Here is a 21,454-nt window from a genome sequence, read left to right as displayed (position 1 = left end):
AGTCCCGCAGCTGCAAGTGGTTAGCTACAAAGTCTTAGAGGTGCAGCCCCGCCTGGCAAAAGGCATGGCTCAGGTGGCGTGGCTCTTGGACAGTGGCAGGGACCATCCCCCAGATTTTGTTCCCTCAGCTTCCCCCTCAGGGCGCTTGTGTGAAGAGAGAGCAAGAGTCTACACAGCGGTCCAGGAGCTTGCCTGCCCCGGGCTGGCTCGTGCAGGACAGGCAGGGGTTGCGGCAGACAGTCTTTGGACTACATTTCCCAAACTGCCTTGCGGAGGCCGCTACTATGCACATGCGCAGTACCCTAGACCACAATTTATTTTCTACTAGGCACTTTAGTTACTAGGAGTTTTTATCCAGTGATATAATAATTTTCTAGTTGGCGTTATTCTGCCGATCGGGTCAGTGTAAGTGTGTGCTACTAGCCGCCAGTCTGGGGCCGCAGGTGGCCCCACTTTTGGAGCCCCCTGTGGGCTGGGGAGCCCTGCGCCCCGGCCGTGCCCCTCACGCCTGCTGCTATGGTCCGCTCCCTTTGGCACAGTGTCTCCTGCATGTGCAACTGCCAGCACTTTTGTTACCCAACATGGAGATCACGGACCTAGGGTTCGTGCATATCAAGGTGATCGTAGAGCAGGAAGTACAGATAAACAACATAGCGGGCACTAGACAGACTGGATGATCAGAGCAAGTAGGAGAAACTTTGGACCAAAGAGCTATTACTTACTAGACAGGACAGGGTTGTTCTGGTGCTCCTGAATTTTATTAGGTACAGTCTATTACAAATTACAGGTCTTTTCTTACACTAACCTTGTCTTATGAGCTGGCTTTTAGACAGAAGTCCAAGTGGGACATTAATATATACAGAGGCCATAAGCCTTATTATGATGACACTTTTTCCATAGCGGCCACTGTATTTCCTGTGCCCCATGCAGATAAATCTAGTAGATTAATAATACTCCTTTGTGGGTTGATCAGTGGTCTTTATCTCTAGAGAAAATAGAATCAGCTTCTTTGCTAGTGCAAGAACAATTAGAAGCAAATCATCCAAGAGAATCAGATTCTCCATAGAACATGCCTATTTTCGTGATTAAGAAATATTCAGGTAAAAGATTTATGTTTCTATGATTTGATTGAGATTATTACAGACTGGATTGCCATCTCCTGTGGCAATTCCAAAAAGATTTTACTAATAGTTGTAGATTTAAAAGTTTGTTTCTTTACAATTCTTGTTTGTTGAGAAATTTCCCCAAGACGTATTGTCATGTTTTTAAGGTTTACTATCGCCTTTATTGAGAGGGGGGTTACAATGGCCCCAGAGAAAGTACAGACTCAAGATCCGTATAATTATCTAGGTTTTACACTTACGGATCAAGCTGTTACTCCTCAAAAGATAGTTATACGTAGAGACCAATTGAAAACCTTGAATGATTTCCAAAAATTATTGGGTGATATTAATTGGCTTTGTCCTTACCTGAAACTTACTACTGGAGACCTGAAGCCTTTATTTGATATTCTTAGAGGTAATTCTGATCCAAATTCCCCTAGATCCTTAACGTAAGAAAGAGATATCTGCTTTACAGCAGGTGGATAAGACTATTGAGTATCTATTCATTACTTGCATTGTTGTGACAGTAAGAACCTGTTTGTGGATCCATTCAAGGATGTCTCCAAAACATATTTTCGTGCCTTATTATGAAGCTGTTGTACAGATGATTATGCTAGGTAGAAAACAAGCTATAACTTACTTTGGTAAAGAGCCAGATATCATTGTTCATCCTTTTACCATGGAACAAGACTCTTGGCTGAAACTACATTGTGCAGATTGGTTACTGGCTCAAATCGGATTTCAAGGATCTATAGATAACCATTATCCTCAGGACAAGCTAATAAAGTTTTTAAATATGCATGAAGTTATCTTTCCAAATTTAACAGCTTGGAAGCCAATTGACAATGCCCTGGTGGTGTTTACTGATGGCACCCCCAAGGAAAGAGCTGGTTATCTCATTAATGGAAAACAGGTGATTGTAAATACTCCTGGTCTCTCCGCTCAATTGGCTGAATTAACGGCAGTTTTAAAGGTCTTTGAAGCTGTGCCTGATGCATTTAATTTATTCACCGACAGCTTTTACATATTCAACAGCTTACCATTACTTGAAACAGCTGGCAACTTTAAGCTAGACATGCCAGCAGGAACTTTATTTGCCAAATTACAAAACATCATTCTTGCACGTAAAAATCAATTTTATATTGGTCATATCAGAGCTCATTCTGGACTGCCAGGACCTCTAGCCAGAGGCAATGACATCAGTGACAGAGCTCTTATAGGAGAGATCTTAGCCCCAGATCCTGTAGCCTTAGCTAAACAGGATCATGAGAAGTTTCACTTATCCAGCCAGACTCTGAGACTCAAACATAAAATTTCCAGAGAGTAAGCAAGAATGATCGTTAAACAATGTCCTAAATGTGTTATCTTATCTCCAGTCCCACATTTGGGGGTCAACACCAGAGGACTGGTACCTAATAGCATCTGGCAAATGCATATAACACATTATGTAGAATTTGGAAAGCTTAAATATTTGCATGTCTGCATTGATACCTGCTCAGTATTTATTTTTGCTTCCCTGTAAACAGGAGAAGCCTCTAGAAATGTTATTGATCATTGTATACTAGCTTTCAGTGCTATGGGACTGCCCAGAACCATTAAGACTGACAACGGTCCCTCTTACATTGGGAGGAATTTTTCTTCCTTTTGCAAAGATTTTGGCATTATTCACAAGACCGGCATTTCTTATAATCCTTTGGGTCAAGGTATTGTTGAACGTGCTCATCGCACAATCAAAAACTGGCTTTTTAAGACCAAGGGAGGAAGCCTTTTTCCTCAGAGGTCCCCCAAAGCGCATCTGGCATTTGTCCTTTTCATTTTGAACTTTCTGCAGATCGATATTAATAATCGTTCGGCAGCGGACCGACATTGGCATCCTGAATCAGTAAATTCCCATGCTATGGTGCCGTGGAGAGATACACTCACTAATACATGGCTTGGTCCGGACCCGTTTCTGGTTTGGGGCAGAGGTTCTGTCTGCTTATTTTCCCAAACTGAGGAGGAAGCGTGCTGGCTTCCAGAAAGACTGGTACAACAGACTGATTCAGAAAGGCTGATGCCTTAAGATAGGCTCCCCCCTGCCAGTTTTGCCCTTGATAGGCTTTTTTACTCTGCCAGTTTTTTGTGTGTTTTCTTTTGTGTTCGCTTGCTTTGGAAAACTGCTAAAATCTGCTTTTCCCGATCAAAGCAGAAGGTATAACTGGGTTAGGCGACATCCCGAAGTGCCTAGATCCTGCTAAATTACCAGCTTTTCAAGAAAAATCTGCTTATCCCGATTAAAGCAGGAAAAGTTCCACCGGAGCAAGGTTTCAATATCGTTTCAATGTTTGCTGGAGCAGGCGACTCCCGAAAATGCCTGGCTCGCACTTAGCCTCCAGACTTTCAAAGATTAATTCAGTTTCCAGAGGCTTCAAAGAACTAATTTACATCATCCTGAGACCATCTCCTGGCAACCAACTCGGAGCCTTGGCTTCCAGCTGCACCACACCCTGCCCTAATGAATCCAGCACCTGACTGACAGAGTTACGTCAGCCAGTTTTGGAGATTATGATCAGCCTTTGGACCCTGGGTTTTGCGGACGAGCCTTGGCATTTTGCATGGAGGATGTTGCATCTAGATGACCCTTTCCTGGCTGGGAAGTTGCCCCAGGCTGGCACGTGGTCGAAGGCCGTCTGGGTTACAGATGCTTCATGGCCTGGATTTCCCACTGTGTGTAAGTGCCTTGGGGGACGGAGTCAGAAGGTGTTATGCACCACTATGCTGCCCATGTATTCGTGTCGAGATCCTATCGCATTTCCCTGCATCGTTTTTAAACAAAATGGGGTGAAGTGTGGTGTCCCACTGCACTGCTCTGCCCTGCGCGACAGGCGTGAATCACCGGAGGCAGCACCAGAGATCAAAGGCAGACCTGGTAGCCCAGACTTCAAAGGAACTGAGACCTCTAATCCGCTTTCCTGCCTAGAGCCCTTGCTTGAAGGGTGTTTTGTTTACAGACTGCAATGTTATTTCCCTGTTCTCACGTCTATGCTAAAAGCCGAAGGATTGTTCTGCCTTAGCTATATATATCTCGGTTCATTTAGTAAAAAACACACCTTGATAAAGCTACTTGGTGTCGTGTTCTTTTGTCTCCCGCCCCGCTTATTTTCACAGAAACTCAATTACCCCAGTTTGTGAACACCCACGGAAGAAGAGAGACTGCAGGACGGTTTCCTTCAGCTGACTCCATCAATTACTTTCAGACAGAAAAGCTGTCATGCTTCCTATATCAAATATAACATTGTTTAAGTATGTGACACTTCATATAGACACATCTGTAGGAGAATGTTTTACTTCATATAAACGTAGTAGGAAATAATTTATCAAAAGACATGCAGATGTCAGTACAGGAGCCAATGACCTATTGAAAAGGAGAAGACAACATGACTTCGCCAAGTTTCAGAACATTCTAGTGACTCCAAGGTCGTGGATTGGTGAAAACGTCATATGATAAGTTAAAGGGAATTATTTTTTAAAAGAAGTAAATTAAAGGAGAACACAGATAATAGTTAGACAAAGTAGAAAGGCAAATGAAACTGTAAAGTAAAATTGGAAATAGAGTTCTAAAAAGAATAAAATATAAAACTTGGAAATGAAAAGCTAAGTAATACTAAGAGACAAAAGAAATACAGTTGAAAATTCTAGTGGGAGATTATATTAAGTGCAATAAAAGCATAACTGACTATGGGAAAAGGTCTCTTAAAATTCTATGATTGAGATAGAAGGTAGGGATTTAAAAGTGTGGTGGGGAGCAACTAAGAGAAGAGAGATAGACTTTCCTGACCACCTTGGAACACTTTTAAGTACAAATGTTACATTCAATTGAATGTTGCATTCAAGCAGGCAAGAAATTTTCAAATGATACCCTTGTAAGTGAATATTATCAAGAATTCAAATGGTAATAAATGCTGGCAAAATATGATTTGAAAGAGAAATCAGTACCTAACATTGGACTGTAAACAAGTGTTGCCATTATGGGACTCAGGATCACCACACTGCACATATACTCAACTTCCTATTAGAGGCATAGTTCCTCATCCATGTTATATGCTGTTTGAATTTTCTTCTGGTTTGTGATTTTTCAGTATAGCAAGAAAAATAATCAGGCAACATTTCCATCAATAGTTGAATAGATGAAAATATTGTACATATATACAGTGTAACTCTATTTTACCATAAAAGAAATGAAATAAAATTTACAGAAAATGGGCAGAATTGGGAAATAATATAATATTAAATATAGCATTAAGTTACAAAATTTTAAATTGTAATATTATGTGAGTTAACCACGATTCTCAAATATGCTCTGCCTCTGTCTCTCTGTCTCTCTTTCTGTCTCTGTCTCTCTGTCTCTCTGTCTCTCTCTGTCTCTGTCTCTCTTTCCCTCCCTCCCTCCCTCCTTCTCTCTCTCTCTCTCTCTCTCTCTCTCTCTCTCTCTCTCTCTCTCTCTCTCTCTCTCTCATACACAGACCTGGTCCCTTCTAAACATGCATATGTAAGTAAGACAAATGTGGGTAAGGGCCAGGAAACTTGGCGATGAATGTATATATTTCACCATATATCTTAAAGTCCATCATGTAAAAAAGTGAGTAAAGGAAGTCAAAGTTGCAACTTGAGTAACAGAGTGTGTTATTGATAAAATCTTTCATCTTTGCTCATCTATTTGCTTTCTTTTCTTCCTGAATTATGTAAACTTTACTTAGCAAGAACAAATACTCTTTCTTTGTAACAATATATGATTGTTGTCGTCAAATCATAAGCCTTGGCAGTTTATGATAGACATAGTCAGAGACGTCTATTTATTAAATACTAAAATTAGGCTTAGTGCATAAAAACTGCAGAACAAAATCTTAAAAAAATAATTTCAAACTAAATAATCATACTTTATAAATAATCACACAGTAATGTTTATTGTGTAAATTTATCTACTTCTCTACCAGTTTAGTGTTATTTATTATTATATTTTTATATTATAGATTACATGTTTTTTATTTTTCAGTTTTTTAATTAGATATTTTCTTAATTTACATTTCAAATGATATCCCCTTTCCAGGTTTCCCCCTCAGAAATAACCCCTGTTCCATCCTCCCTCCCCCTGCTTACCAACCCACCCTCTCCTGCTTCCTGGTCCATTCCCCTACACTGGGGCATAGAACCTTCACAGGACCAAGGGCCTCTCCTCCCATTGATGACCAACTAGGCCATCCTCTGCTACATATGCAGCTGGAGCTATGAGTCCTACCATGTGTACTCTTTGGTTGGTGGTTTTTAAAATTCTTTCTTTAATCAGTATTGAATAATTAATACACTCATTTTAATTACTTTTTAAGCTTTAGGTTATTTAAATTATATATTTTTATAACAAGTATTAAAATATATCACATAAAATAACTTCAGAAATGCATGTGTTCAAATGTACTGGAGTTATTTTACTATTTTAAGAGGAAAAAATGAGTTAATCACGAGTTTGAGATTAATGCTTAATCACCAATAGCATAAGGTTTGCTTATATGTTATTTATACTATATTATTTAAACTATGGATTAACTTAAAACTACTATTTAGCTGCCTACCCACATAGTAAAAGATGTATATACCAATAATCCATACCCAGGTTAAGAAATGTGAGTAGAATATTAGAGATCTTTGTAAAATTTTGTGTCTGAGTCTGCACAAAACTGAGATACCTTAGGTAGGTATTGATGGTTTGTATGGTGATGGTGCTATTTATTGCTTAGTAATAATTTTATTCCATTTCTTCCTAAAACAGTATGAGATGCCTTTAATCAATGCTATCTTCTCATTTATATTGTTTAATACATTGATTTATTTTTGTAGTCCTTAATTATTCATGCTTTAATTATTCTTTTCTCAATTACTTGTATTTATAAGTTATATTTTTGACCAGCTATAATTTAGTATTTTGTTTTCAGTGCTTAACTGCACATTTAGAGGGATGAATATTTGTTTTTGATAAATGTTATAGTATCAGGATGTGGTCCAAATCTCTCTGTGTGTGTGTGTGTGTGTGTGTGTGTGTGTGCGCGCGCGCGCGCGCGCGTGCGTGTTTTTATTGACTCATGCTATTTATGAGTCTCACTCTGTAACCCAGGCAGGAACTTAATTACAAAACTCATTCACCTGTTACAATTTTCCATGTTCTGGCATCATAGGGCTGTACCATGACACCTAGCTGATAATAACCATTTTTTGGTAAGTGGCTGGTAAAGCCAAAGTACATTTTTCAAGTTTTAAAGATAAACAAATATGTATTTATTTTATTTTAGTTTTATTGAATGTGTGAAATGTGATTTAAGAAGCTGATAATTTGGAATTTATTTAGATGAATGTCAATATTTTTTCAGTGCATTTTCAGCTCATGCTATATTGCTAAAAGTATAGTCACACAGGGACAATTTAAAAGTTTCACAACAGTTCCCTTTCCAAGGCGTCAAATGTCTTCAAATTCCCTAAAGATGCATAGATCAAATGCTGCCTTCTGTGGTGCTGCAAGGACTTGATGAACTAATTTTAACCATTTCACTCACCAGCGATGTAATGCAAGTTACAGGAAAAGAGAAAGAGCAGAAACAAAATCTCTCAAGTCAATCATTTTAATATCTGTAATCATTTTTATTATAGGTATGGGTAGATTTAAAATTAATGTCTAGATTAGTATTGCTATTTAGAGATTGCTAACAGCCTGAGATGGCAGAATATTCATCTGATCCTTGAGATGGGGTATAGATGCTTGGGTGCCTGGCACCATGGCTCAGGCACTTTCCTGATCTACATCCCAAGCACAAAAGCACACTTTAATTACAGACATAGCAACCCACTACCAAAAGTGACAAAGTATTTTGAAGCTCATCACTACATTCTGACTTTACAGGCAGTTAGAACTCTGAGCTCTATTGAGCTCTATTAAGTATATGATTGTTTTTTTCCATGAGATTTGTTTTAATTGAATCCAGTGCACTATGAGAAAGAGGGTTTTAGAAGAAATATGACCTTACGTCTTTATGTGTCACTAAGAGACAAAGGACATTTCATTGGGATACACTTAAATTCCTGTCTGTCAATGAAAAGCAAACATGGCACTGGCAACTCTAATTCAGTTCTAAATGATGAAACTTACTATTTGAGTTGACATTCATACCAAAGTCCCACAGCAAAATTTAAAATACATTTGAAACTATTTTTTCATCATATAACATGTAAATTGGGTTAAATCTAGTGAAATAATTTTATTTGAATTCTATTAGCTCTTTCAGACTTTAGAAATTCTACCCATTATTTGTCAAAACTCTTTGTTACCTAGATCATCCCAAAGTGCAGAAATTTCATAAATGTATTACTATCACCACAGGCTTATTTACTGGTGCTGCTGGTTAAACACATTTTCTCAGGTAAATGCTTTGCCATAAGATATCACCTCTATTTATTTCACTACTATGATAAAACAACATTTGTGCATCCAAATAAGAATCTTTGTTTGAGGAAGAGAAAATGTTCAGTTTCATCAGGAATCAAAAGTTGTAGAAAAGATACATACTTTGAATGAGTCATCCAAAGTAAAATTTAAGGCTGTACCATTGTAATGTAATACACCAACAAGCTCAAATGCAGCAGCAATGGCATACCCTTAAACTGTAAAGGCCCTCTTGCTGCAGTATCCTTACAGATGGCCAGTTTTAGGAACTCCAGAACAGATGCCTACTTGCCTGAAAAACTAAACTATGTGCATAATGATGTTGTTCACATTCAAGATAACCCTTTTTAGTGAGGGGTTATAGCTATGGCACTCAGCCTGGCTTCTGCCTATTCAGGGACTGAAGACCATGAATCTGGTTCAATCTATAGTTTTAAATTTAGTCTAAATAAGCCTTGTCAGACAAGTTCTATAACTCTTTGCTTTACAAATAAAGCACTGTTATTTCTGATGTAAGGTTGACCCTATGCAGCCTATATCCCCAGTCTCATAAAACCCTGCACCATACTTACTATAGCAGCTTTACCAATGTGTTTAGTTTTTCTTTTATTTACAAATAGCCACGGGAATAAATGGAGCTAGAAAACAGTGAACACTACTTGATGCATTTCTAGAAGTTAGAGTGTCTTGTGGTTAAGACAATCTTTAACTAGAAATTAAATTCAAACAATAAAACCAAGCTATTGGGTTAAATATCTATTGTTTCATTATTGATAAATGAATATATAAAATTACTAGTAACTAACAACAAACATTTTAAACATGCATTAAAATGTTGGCATTCTAGAATCAATTCAGGAGCAACTATTATTTTTTTTATATTTTCAATCAGGCCTGGCTTTAATAAACATTCAAACGCTTTGATTCAGAACTATGGGAAAGGCAATGATACATGCAAAACATCAACTGAATAAGTTAGTCAAATTCCTTAGATACAAAGTCCAATATTCTGTACCAACTACAATGCTATTTCAAAACAGGAAATAAGCAATATAAGAAGAAGCTAAACTTAAGATTTCTATTGAGTACTGAAACAACCTACCTAGAATCAGTGGCCCTTTGTATATAAAGAATAAGTTTATGGCCTTGGGCTAAAGAAACAAAGATGAAAGATTTTATGGAGCATTAAGATTTTTTGATCTATTATGCAGTGTTGAATCGTAAAAACAAATAGTATACAAGGGCTGTGAGGGTACTTAGACAGAATGATGTCTTTTCTGAGTATTTTTGTTTTCTGGTTTTGCTTGTTTTTTTGTTTGTTTGGTTTTAGTTTTTTAGATATTTTCTTTATTCACATTTCAAATGTTATTCGCTTTCCTGGTTTCCCCTCTGAAAACCCCCTATCCCATTCTCTGCTCCCCTGCTCACCCAGCTACCCACTCCCACTTCCCTGTTCAGGAATTTCCCTACACTGGGGCATTGAGCCTTCTCAGGACCAAGGGCCTCTCCTCCATTGATGTCCAACAAGGTCATCCTCTGCTACATATGCAGCTGGAGCCAGGGATCCCTCCATGTGTATTATTTGGTTGGTGGTTTTGTCCCTGGGAGCTCTGGGGGTACTAGTTGATTTACATTGTTGTTCCTACTATGGGGTTACAAGTTCCATCAGCTCCTTTGGTCCTTTCTCTAGCTTCTCCATTGGGGACCTTGTGCTCAGTCTAATGGTTGGCTGAGAGCATCCACCACTGAATATGTCAGGCAATGGCAGAGACAGTCAGGAGACAGCTATATCAGGCTCCTCTCAACAAGGACTTGTTGGCATCCACAATAGTCTCTGGATTTTGTGACCATATATGAAATGGATTTCCATGTGGGACAGTCTCTGGATGGCCTTTCCTTCAGTCTCTGCTCCACACTTCGTCTTTTTTTATCTCCTCCCACAGGTATTTTATTCCCCTTCTAAGAAGAACTGAAGTATCCATACTTTGGTTTTACGTCTTCTTGAGCTTCAGTTGGTCTGTGAATTGTATCTTGGATATTCCAAGCTTCTGGGCTAATATCCACTTATCAGTGAGTGTATACCATGTGTGTTCTTTTGTGATTGGGTTACTGCACTCAGGATAATAATTTCTATTTCCACGAGCTTGGAACTCTCCAAGCTCTCCAACATAGTGGCTAAATGTGGAAATTCCAGGGCTGGTAAAGTCTTGCCTATTTATCATAGATTTATTAGAGTATGGGCTTTTCAACTTCGAAGTTACATGATTGGTTAACATTTGAAAATTGCATCTTGGCACATTTCTATTGGTTAGTAATGATTTCAACATGTTAGGCGCAATCATGGTTACTTGAGTAATCTATTTCAAAGCATCAGATACATTATGTACTTTCCTCTTAGGAGCTATTATTAAGGGTGGAGTAACTGTTGCTGGGGGTGTCTGGCTTCCTGGAACAAGTACCTGACTTCAAATTGAGGACAAGCTTAACATAAGATGGAGGCTGAGTACAAATTAAAGTTTGTAATGTTAGGCTGGGTTTCTCAATTTGGCTTACACTTCCATATCACTGTTTATCATTGTAGGAAATCAGGACAGGACCTCAAACAAGGCAGGAACCTGGAGACAGGACCTGAAGCAGAAACAATAAAGTAGTGCTGCTTACTGTCTTTCTTAGCATTTCTTCCTCAGCCTGCTTTCTTCTAGAACCCATGACTACCAGCCCAGGGAGAGCACCACCCAACAAGGGGTACAATTACTAATTAAGAGAATACTGTATACTATGATCTCCTGGAGATATTTTCTCATTTTAGTTTCCCTCTCTTCAGAAAATTCTAGCTTCTATAAAGTAGACATAAGAATATTGCTATTAAATTTCCACCTTTTCATCACTATTAGTTCATTCATGACTTATTTTTTTCCAATAGCAACTATCCTTTCTTATATACTCTGCTACTTTACACACACACACACACACACACACACACACACACACACACACACACATACACACACACACACACACACACACACACACACATATATATATATATATATATATATATATATATATATTACTTTCTCAAGGTTTATTTTTGTCTTAAATTTAAATTATTTTCTCCCAGCAGCTAACCATATGAGCCAAGAGTACAACTACTTTAAATATTCTACAAATTCCCTGGATATGTAATAATAGACTAAACATTGTTTACATAGAAGGAACAACACACTAAGAATACTTTTATATTTCCTATCATATTAATGTGGCACATGTTAATAAATCCTGGACTCTATTTTCTTTTTGCTTTTGTATCTCTGAGACAGAATCTCATATAGACCAGGCTGACCTTCTATTCATTATGTAGCAGAAGATGAACTTGAATTCCTTATGTTCCTGCCTCCCCAATGTTAGAATTATAGGCATGTATAAGTATGCCCTACATAGCTCTTAGTTCAAAAGGAAAACAAAACAAAAACCAACCAACCAAACAAACAAACAAAAACATAGAAAATTGCTGCTTCAGTTTCCTAGGCAGCCTTTATAATAAGGAATTCTGTTTTATATGCAACTTTCTTTTTTAGAACAAAGCAATTATTTATCTCCATAAGTACAGGAGAAAAAAATCCCTAAAAGTGGTCCACAATTACCAAAGAAAAGGCCAACTCACTTTTTAGAAACCTACACTACCGCTACTGAACTAACAGTTCTAATACAAAATTCTTCAAACAAGCAAAATACAGAGTACTAGATACTCTGAACTACTAACAGTATGCTACAATTAACACTGACAGTCAAGATTCCCAAACCAGTTCCAAAGGCATTACCGTAGTATTTCTTTTTTTTTCTTTTCAATGATAACTGTTTTTTTAATTAGATATTTTCTTTATTTTCACTTCATATGATTTCTCCTTTCACAGTTTCCCCTCCAAACAACAACAACAACAACAACAACAACTAGAACAAACCCCTGTTCCCTCCCTCCTCCCCCTGCATGCTACCGTACCCTCTCCCAATTACTAGCCCTGGAATTGCCCTACACTGGGGCACAGAACCTTCACAGGGCCAAAGTCCTCTCCTCCCCTTGATGACCAACTTGGCCATTCTCTACTATAGACATGATACCAGAGCCATCAGTCCCACCATGTGTACTCCGTGGTTGGGGGTTTAGTCCCTGGGAGCTCTGAGGGTACTAGTTAGTTCATATTGTTATTCGTCCTAAGGAGCTGCACACCTTTAAGCTCCTTCAGTCCTTTCTTTAACTCCATCATTGGGGACCCTGTACTCAGTTCCATGGATGGCTCTGAGCCTCTACTTCTGTATTAATTGGGTACTGTCAGAACCTCTCAAAAGATAGTTATATCAGGCTGGAGTGCCCTTCCTTCAGTCTCTGCTCCATAGTTAGTCTCTGAAACACCTTCAATGGGTATTTTGTTCTCCCTTCTAAAAAGGAATGAAGTGTCCACATTTTGTTCTTCCTTCTTCTTGAGTTTCTTGTGGTTTGTGGGTTGTTCTTCCTGTATTCCAAACTTCTGGGCTAATAACCACTTATCAGGGAGTGTATGCCATGTGTGTTTTTATGATTGGGTTATGTCACTCAGGATGATATTCATTTTCCTAAGAATTCATTCAGATCCATCCATTTTCCTAAGAATTTCATAAATTCATTGTTTTTAATAGTTGACTAGTACTCCATTGTGTAGATGTACCACAATTTCTGTACCCATTCCTCTGTTGAGGGACATCTGGGTTGTTTCCAGATACTGTCAATTATAAATGATGCTGCTATGAACATGGTGGAGCATGTGCACTTATTTCATGTTGGAGCATCTTCAGGGTATACCAGGAGTGGTATAGCTGGGTCCTCTGGTAGAATTATGTCCAATTTCTGGAGGAACCACCAAACTGATATCCAGAGTGGTTGTACCAGCTTGCCATCCCACCAGCAATGAAAGAGTGTTCCTCTTTCTCTACAACCTCTCCAGTATCTGCTGTCACCTGAGCTTTTTATCCTAGCCATTCTGACTGGTGTGAGGTATCAGGATACTTTTGATTTGCATTTCCCTGATGACTTAGGATGTTGAACATTTCTTTAGGTGCTTCTTAGCCATTTGGTATTCCTCCATTGAGAATTCTTTGTTTAGATCTGTACTCCATTTTTTAATAGGGTTGTTTGGTTCTGTGGAGTCTAACTTCTTGAATTCTTTGTATATATTAGATATTAGCCCTCTATCAGATATAGGATTGGTAAAGATATTTTCCCAATTTGTTGGTTGCCATTTCATCCTATTGACAGTGTCTTTTGCCTTACAGAAGCTTTCTAACTTTATGAGGTCCCATTTGCCAATTCTTGACCTTAGAGCATAAGCCATTGGTATTCTGTTAAGGAAATATTCCCCTGTGCCTATGTGCATGAGGCACTTCCCCCACTTTCTTTTCTACTAGTTTCAGTGTATCTGGTTTGATGTGGAGGTCCCTGATGCTCTTGGACTTGAGCTTTGTACGAGGAGATAGGAATGGATTGATTTGCATTCTTCTACATACCAGTTGAGCCAGCACCATTTGTTGAAAATGCTGTCTTTTTTCCATGTTATGGTTATAGCTCCTTTGTTGAAGATCAAGAGACCATAGGTGTGTGGGTTCATTTCTGGGTCTTCAATTCTGTTGCATTGATCTACCTCCCTGTCACTGTACCAAAACCATGCAGTTTTTATCATAATTGCTCTGTAGTACAGCTTAAGGTCCAGAATGGTGATTGCACCAGACGTTCCTTTATTGTTGAGAATAGTTTTGGCTATCCTGGGTTTTTTCTTATTCCAGATGAATTTGAAAATTGCTCTCTCTAAATTTGTGAAGAATTGAGTTGGAATTTTGATGGGGATTGCATTGAATCTGTAGATTGATTTTAGCAAAATGGCCATTTTTACTGTATTAATCCTGCCAATCCACCAGCTTGGGAGATCTTTCCATCTTCTGAGATCTTCTTCAAATTCCTACTTCAGAGACTTGAAGTTCTTATCAAAAAGATCTTTTGCTTGCTTAGTTAGAGTCATACCAAGGTATTTTATATTATTTGTGACTATTGTGAAGGGTGTTGTTTCCATAATTTCTTTCTCTGCCTGTTTATCCTTTGTGTAGAGGAAGGCCTCTGGTTTGCTTGAGTTAATTTTATATGCACCTACTTTGTCGAAGTTGTTTATCAGGTTTTGGAGCTCTCTGGTTGAATATTTGGGGTAATTAAATTATACTATCATATCATCAGCAAAGAATGATAATTTGACTTCTTCCTTTCCAATTCATATCCATTTGATCTCCTTTTGTTGTCTAATTGTTCTGGCTAGGACTTCAAGTATAATATTGAATAGGTAGAGAGAGAGTGTACAACCATGTCTAGTCCCTGATTTTAGTGGGACTGCTTCAAGTTTCTCTCTAGTTGGATGTTGTCTACTGGTTTGCTATATATTACTTTTACTATGTTTAAATATGGCCCTGAATTCCTGATCTTTCCAAGACTTTTATCATGAGGGGATGTTGGATTTTGTCAAATGGTTTCTCAGCATCTAATGAGATGATGATATGGTTTTTTTTCTTTGAGTTTGTTTCTGTAGTGAATTTCATTGATGGATTTCCATATATTGAACCATCCCTGCATCCCTTGAATGCAGCCTACTTGATCATAATGGATGATCATTCTGATATGTTCTTGGATTTGGTTTGCAAGAATTATATTGAGTATTTTTGCATCCATATTCATAAGGGAAATTGGTCTGAAGTTTTCTTTCTCTGTTAGGTCTTTGTGTGGTTTATGTATAAGAGTAATTGTTGCTTCATAGAATGAATTGGGTAGAGTATTTTCCATTTCAATTTTGGAGAATAGTTTGAGGAGTATTGGTATTAGGTCTACTTTAAAGGTTTGATAAAACTCTGCACTATACCTATCTAGTCCTGGGCATTTTATTGGTTGGGAGTCTATTAATGACTGTTCCTATTTCATTAGCAGATATGAGACTGTTTAGATCATTTATCTGGTCTTGATTTAACTTTGGACCTGTTATCTGTCTAGAAAATTGTCCATTTCATACAGGTTTTCCAGTTTTGTTGAGTATAGGCTTTTGTAGTAGGATCTAATAATTTTTTGGATTTCCTCAGTGTCTGTAGTTATGTCTCCCTATGCTTTACTGATCTTGTTGATTAGGATACTGTCTCTGTGCCCTCTAGTTAGTCTGGCTAAGGGTTTATCTATTTTATTGATTTTCTCAAAGAACCAGTTCCTGGCTTGGTTGATTCCTTATATAGTTATTTTTGTTTCTGTTTGGTTGATTTTAGCCCTGAGTTTGATTATTTCCTGCCCTTGACTCCTTCTTGGTGAATTTGCTTCTTTTTGTTCTAGAGCTTTCAGATATGCTGTCAAATTGCTGGTGTATGCTCTATCCAGTTTCTTTTTGAAGGCACCTAAAGCTATTAGTTTTCCTGTTAGGACTGCTTTCATTGTGTCCCGTTATTTTGGGTATGTTGTGGCTTCATTTTCATTAAACTCAAGAAAGTCTTTAATTTCTTTATTTTTCTCTTGACCAAGTTATCATAGAGTGTTGTTAAGCTTCAACATGTATGTGGCCATTATATTATTTATGTTGTTATTGAGGAACAGCTTTAGTCCATGATGATCTGATAGGATACAAGAAATTATTTCATTTTTCATATATCTGTTGAGGCCTGATTTGTGACCAATTATATGGTCAGTTTTGGAGATGGTACCATGAGGTCCTGAGAAGAAGGTATATTCTTTTATTTTAGGATAAAAAGTTCTATAGGAATTTTATAGTAAAATAAAAAAGTTCTATAGAATATCTGTTCAATCCATCTGTTTCATAACTTCTGTTAGCCTCACTGTGTCTTTGTTTAGTTTCTATTTCCATGATCTGTCCATTGCAGAGAGTGGGGTATTGAAAATCTCCTACTATTATTGTATATGGTGCAATATGTGCTTTGAGCTTTAGTAAAGTTTCTTTTATGAATGTAGATGGCCTTTGATTTGTAGCATAGAAGTTCAGAATTGAGAGTTTATCTTGGTAGATCATAACTTTGATGAATATGAAATGTCCTTCCTTATCTTTTTTTATCACTTTAGGGTGAAAATCGATTTTATTCAATATGAAAATCGCTACTCTAGCTTTTTTCTTGGGACCATTGGCTTGGAGGATTGTTTTCCAGCCCTTAACTCTGAGATAGTGACTGTCTTTGTCACTGAGGTTGGTTTCTTGTATGCAAAAAAATGTTGGGTCCTGTTAACATACCCAGTCTGATAGTCTATGTCTTTTTATTGGGGAATTGAGCCCATTGATATTAATAGATATTAAGGAAAAGTGATTGTTGCTTCCTATTATTTTTGTTGTTAGAGTTGGAATTCCATTCATGAGGCTATCTTCTTTTAGTTTTGTTGGAAGATTACATTTTTGTTTTTTCAGAGATGTAGTCCCCTCTTTGTACTGCTGTTTTCCATTTATTATGCTTTGTAGGGCTGGATTTGTGGAAAGATATTGTGTGAATTTGGTTTTGTCATGGAATATCTTGTTTTTTCCATCTATGGTAATTGAGAGTTTTGCTGGGTATAGTAGTCTGGGCTGGCATTTGTGTTATCTTAGGGTCTGTATGAGATCTGCCCAGGATCTTCTAGCTTTCATAGTCTCTGGTGAGAAGTCTGGTGTAATTCTGATAAGCCTGCCTTTATATGTTACTTGACCTTTTTCCCTTACTGCTTTTTTGTTTTGTGCATTTGGTGTTTTGACTAATATATGGCGGGAGGAATTTCTTTTCTGGTCCAGTCTATTTGGAGTTCTATAGGCTTCTTGTATGTTCATGGGTATCTCTTTCTTTAGGTTAGGGAAGCTTTCTTCTACAATTTTGTTGAAGATATTTACTGGCCCTTTAAGTTGGAAGTCTTCACACTCTTCTATTCTTATTATCCTTAGGTTTGATCTTCTCATTGTGTCCTGGATTTTCTGGATGTTTTGGGTCAGAAACTTTTTGCATTTTGCTTTTTCTTTGACTGTTGTGTCAATGTTTTCTATAGTATCTTCTGCCCCTGAGATTCTCTCTTCTATCTCTTGTATTCTGTTGGTGATGCTTGCATCTATGTTTTCTGACTTCTTTCCTAAGATTTCTAACTCCAGAGTTGTCTCTCTTTGTGATTTCTTAACGGTTTCTACGTCCATTTTTAGGTTCTGAATGGTTTTGCTCAATTCCTTCACTTGATTGTGCTTTCCTGTAATTCCTTAAGGGATTTTTGTGTTTCTTCTTGAAGGGCTTGTACCTCTTTACTTCTGTTCTGTATTTCTTTAAGGGAGTTATTCCTGTTCTTCTTAAATTCCTCTAGCATCATTGTGAGATATTATTTTAGATCCAAATCTTGCTTTTCTGGTGTTTTGAGACTTGCTGTGTTGAGAGTACTAGATTCTGATGAAGCCAAGTCATCTTGATTTCTTTTGGTAAGATTCTTGCATTTGTCTTTCACCATCTGTTTATCTCTGGTGTTAGATATTCTTGCTGTCTCTGACTAGAGCTTGTTCCTCTTGTGGGTCTGTAAGCCTGTGTCTGCACTTCTGGGAGATTAGCCCTCCTTTGGTAAAACCTGGGCACAGATTGCTGTGGAGTCCTGGGGTCAGAGCATACTCTGTATACAGGATTTTCACATCCTGGAAAGGTGCAGAGAGGACTATGAATCTGTTGTCCCTCCTACGTGTGGACAGAGGTTGAGAGGGTCCTGTCCCAGCTACTCTGCCACTTGTGAGGCCTGTGCCTCCTGGCTTGTCCCGCCTTAGAAGTCACTGGAGAAAGAATGGTGGATCTCATCCTAGTCCCTGAGTTAAAGCCCTCCCTGAAGGCAGGCTCTCTACTTCCAGGAAAGGGGCAGAGAGGGCTGCAGATCCACCACTGGCACTCCTAGGTGTAGATAAAGGTTGAGAGGATCCTGCCCTGGCTACCCTGCCACTTGTGAGGCCTGAGCCTCCTGGATGGTCCCATCTTAGAAAGTCACTGGAGAGAAAATGGCAGATCTCACCCCAGCATAGTATTTCTGACATACAAATTAGGAAATAATTTCTAGGTACAAAAATAGAAAAATTGAACCCAAGATATACATTCCAAAGATAGGATAAAAATAAACTATCTTCAAGCAAAGACTATAAGACATAATCATGAAATGAGTTCTCCATTATTGGTCTGAAAACTTACAAATGCCACTGTTTATAGCTACCTTGTGAAAGGCTGATATTTTTTCAAGCACAGTGTTTCTTAATGGTAACCAGCAATTCTGTTTTGGCCTTTATTTCCTATCCCCAAGGGTAATATCAAAGACTCACACATGAAAGAGTAAACATCTAGATTCTTTACTCCTTTAAGAATATTAGTCACTTATTGTCAATCTTTCACCTTTAGGTTTAAAAGTATATTAAATTTATGCATTACCCCCAAACATGTGACTACAATGTCCCACCAAGTCTGACTCTTTTCCATGGTCTTGAAGCCCTTAACCTTCTACTGGGTTGCCTCTTCCAGGTTTGATATGAGGGTATGTACCTAGTTTTTTTTGTAACTTATACCATGTATGGTCAATATCTCTGGGAAAGCTGCCCATTTTTGAAGAGAAACAGAGAATCTGGAGGAGAATGGAGGTGGGGAGGAGACTGGGAAAAGGTGAGGGAGGGTAAACTGTGGTCAGTATATAATATATGAGAGAAGAACAATTTTTAATAAGAAAAAACTATTCATATATATTATATATATACACACACACATCCTGTTTTTGTTTAGTAACTTCAAGAAAAAATTGCCAGTTTACATGGAGAAGAAGAGGAGCTATAGCTACAGGTGGAGCCATAGATGTAAAATGATAGCTTTGCTACTAAGAAGAAAACCAAAGTAAGGCTAGAAGATGGAAAATGTATCATATACTGAACAACTACAGCTGTAATCCACCAATGCTGTGAAATGCTATATGTGATGCAGAAACAAGCTTGAAGAAAATCACTCAACACTTGAAAGTTTAAACTGAAAACTTGAAACAAATGGATGACTCTTACCTGGTAGTAACAGCTCTTGCCCCAATACTTTAAACCTACAGAGTTGCCCAAGGGTGATGGATAATGTGGGTATTAGAGACACTTTCAACTACCAGCTGCCTTCTATTGTTTTCTAAATCAAAGTACCAGTGCCTGGAACACTCAAAGAGAAAATTTGGCTGTACATTTTTATTTTATTTTATTTTATTTTATTTTATTTTATTTTATTTTATTTTATTTTGTGGCAGGGGTTCTCTGTCACCCAGGTAGTCCTTGACCATATGGCCAATCATATTTTCTTACACTCTGAAATGTTGTGGATACAAGTGATGACTACCAAACCCAGCAATTTAGGTTGCCTTTAATTCCTTAATTCCTTATCAGTCTACTATTTTATCAGTATTTGCTCTCAATAAAGGGTTCTCTGTACTAAGCATCTTATGGAAAACCTTATGTTTTTAGTCTAAATTTGTTGCCCAATCTTACTAATAATGAGAATGATCAATATTTTCTCATTTTTATCAATGTGGTGGTTTGAATATGGTTTGGTCTAGGTAGTGACACTATTAGGAGGCATGGCCTTATTAGAGTAGGTGTGACCTGTAGGAGGAAGTGGCTCACTGTGAAGTGGGCTTTGAGACCCTCTTCATAGCTTCCTGGAAATCATTCCTCTCCTGGCTGCAGTTGGATCAAGATGTAGAACTGTCAGCCTACTAATGAAAAAATTCACCTTTTTTTAGCTCTTTCTAAAGTCTAGCTGTTTGGTTCAATATTACCTTCCCCTTTCAGCTCAGTCATAGGGCTCTGCTAGTCATTGCTTGGAGGCTACCACCTGGGGAGCTAAGACAAAACTCTCTGCAGACTGTCAGTTCCTCTTTGAAGAAAGCTGCCTGGAGGTAGATCAATGAAACGGAATTGAAGACACAGAAATGAACTCACCCACCTATGGTCAATTGATCTTTGACAAAGGAGCTAAAACCATACCTTGGAAAAAAGACAGCATTTCCAACAGATGGTCCTGGCTCAACTGGAGGTTAACATGAAGAAAAATGCAAATCGATCCATTCCTTTCTCCTTGTACAAAGCTCAAGTCCAAGTGGATCAGGGACCTCCACATCAAAGCAGATACATTGAAACTAATAGAAGAGAAAGTGGAGAAGAACCTCAAGCAAATAGGCACAGGGGAAATTTTCCTGAAGAGAACGCCAATAGCTTCTGCTCTAAGATCAAGAATTGACAAATGGGACCTCATAAAGTTGCAAAGCTTCTGTAAGGCAAAAGACACTGTCAATAGGGCAAAACGGCAACCAACAAATTGGAAAAAGATCTTTACCAACCCTATATCTGACAGAGGGCTAATAGCCAATGTATACAAAGAACTCAAGAAGTTAGACTCCAGAGAACCAAATAACCCTATTAAAAATGGGGTACAGAGCTAAAGAAAGAATTCTTAATTGATGAACACTGAGTGGCTGAGAAACACCTAAAGAATTGTTCAACATCCTTAGTCATCAGGAAAATGCAAATCAAATCAACTCTGAGATTCCACCTCACACCAGTCAGATTGGCTAGGATAAAAGACTCAGGGAACAGCAGATGCTGGATATGTTGTTGAGAAAGAGGAACATTACTTCATTGCTGGTGGGATTGCAAACTGGTACAACCACTCTGGAAATCAGTTTGGCGGTTCCTCTGGAAATTGGACATAGTTCTACTGGAGGACCCAGCTATATCACTCCTGGGCATATACCCAGAAGATGCTCCAATATCTAATAAGGACATATGCTCCACCATGTTCATAGCAGCCTTATTTATAATAGCCAGAAACTGGAAAC

This window comes from Mastomys coucha, unplaced genomic scaffold (assembly GCF_008632895.1).
Source record: "Mastomys coucha isolate ucsf_1 unplaced genomic scaffold, UCSF_Mcou_1 pScaffold1, whole genome shotgun sequence".
In the NCBI taxonomy this organism is placed as follows: domain Eukaryota; kingdom Metazoa; phylum Chordata; class Mammalia; order Rodentia; family Muridae; genus Mastomys; species Mastomys coucha.
This window is presented reverse-complemented; position numbering follows the sequence as displayed.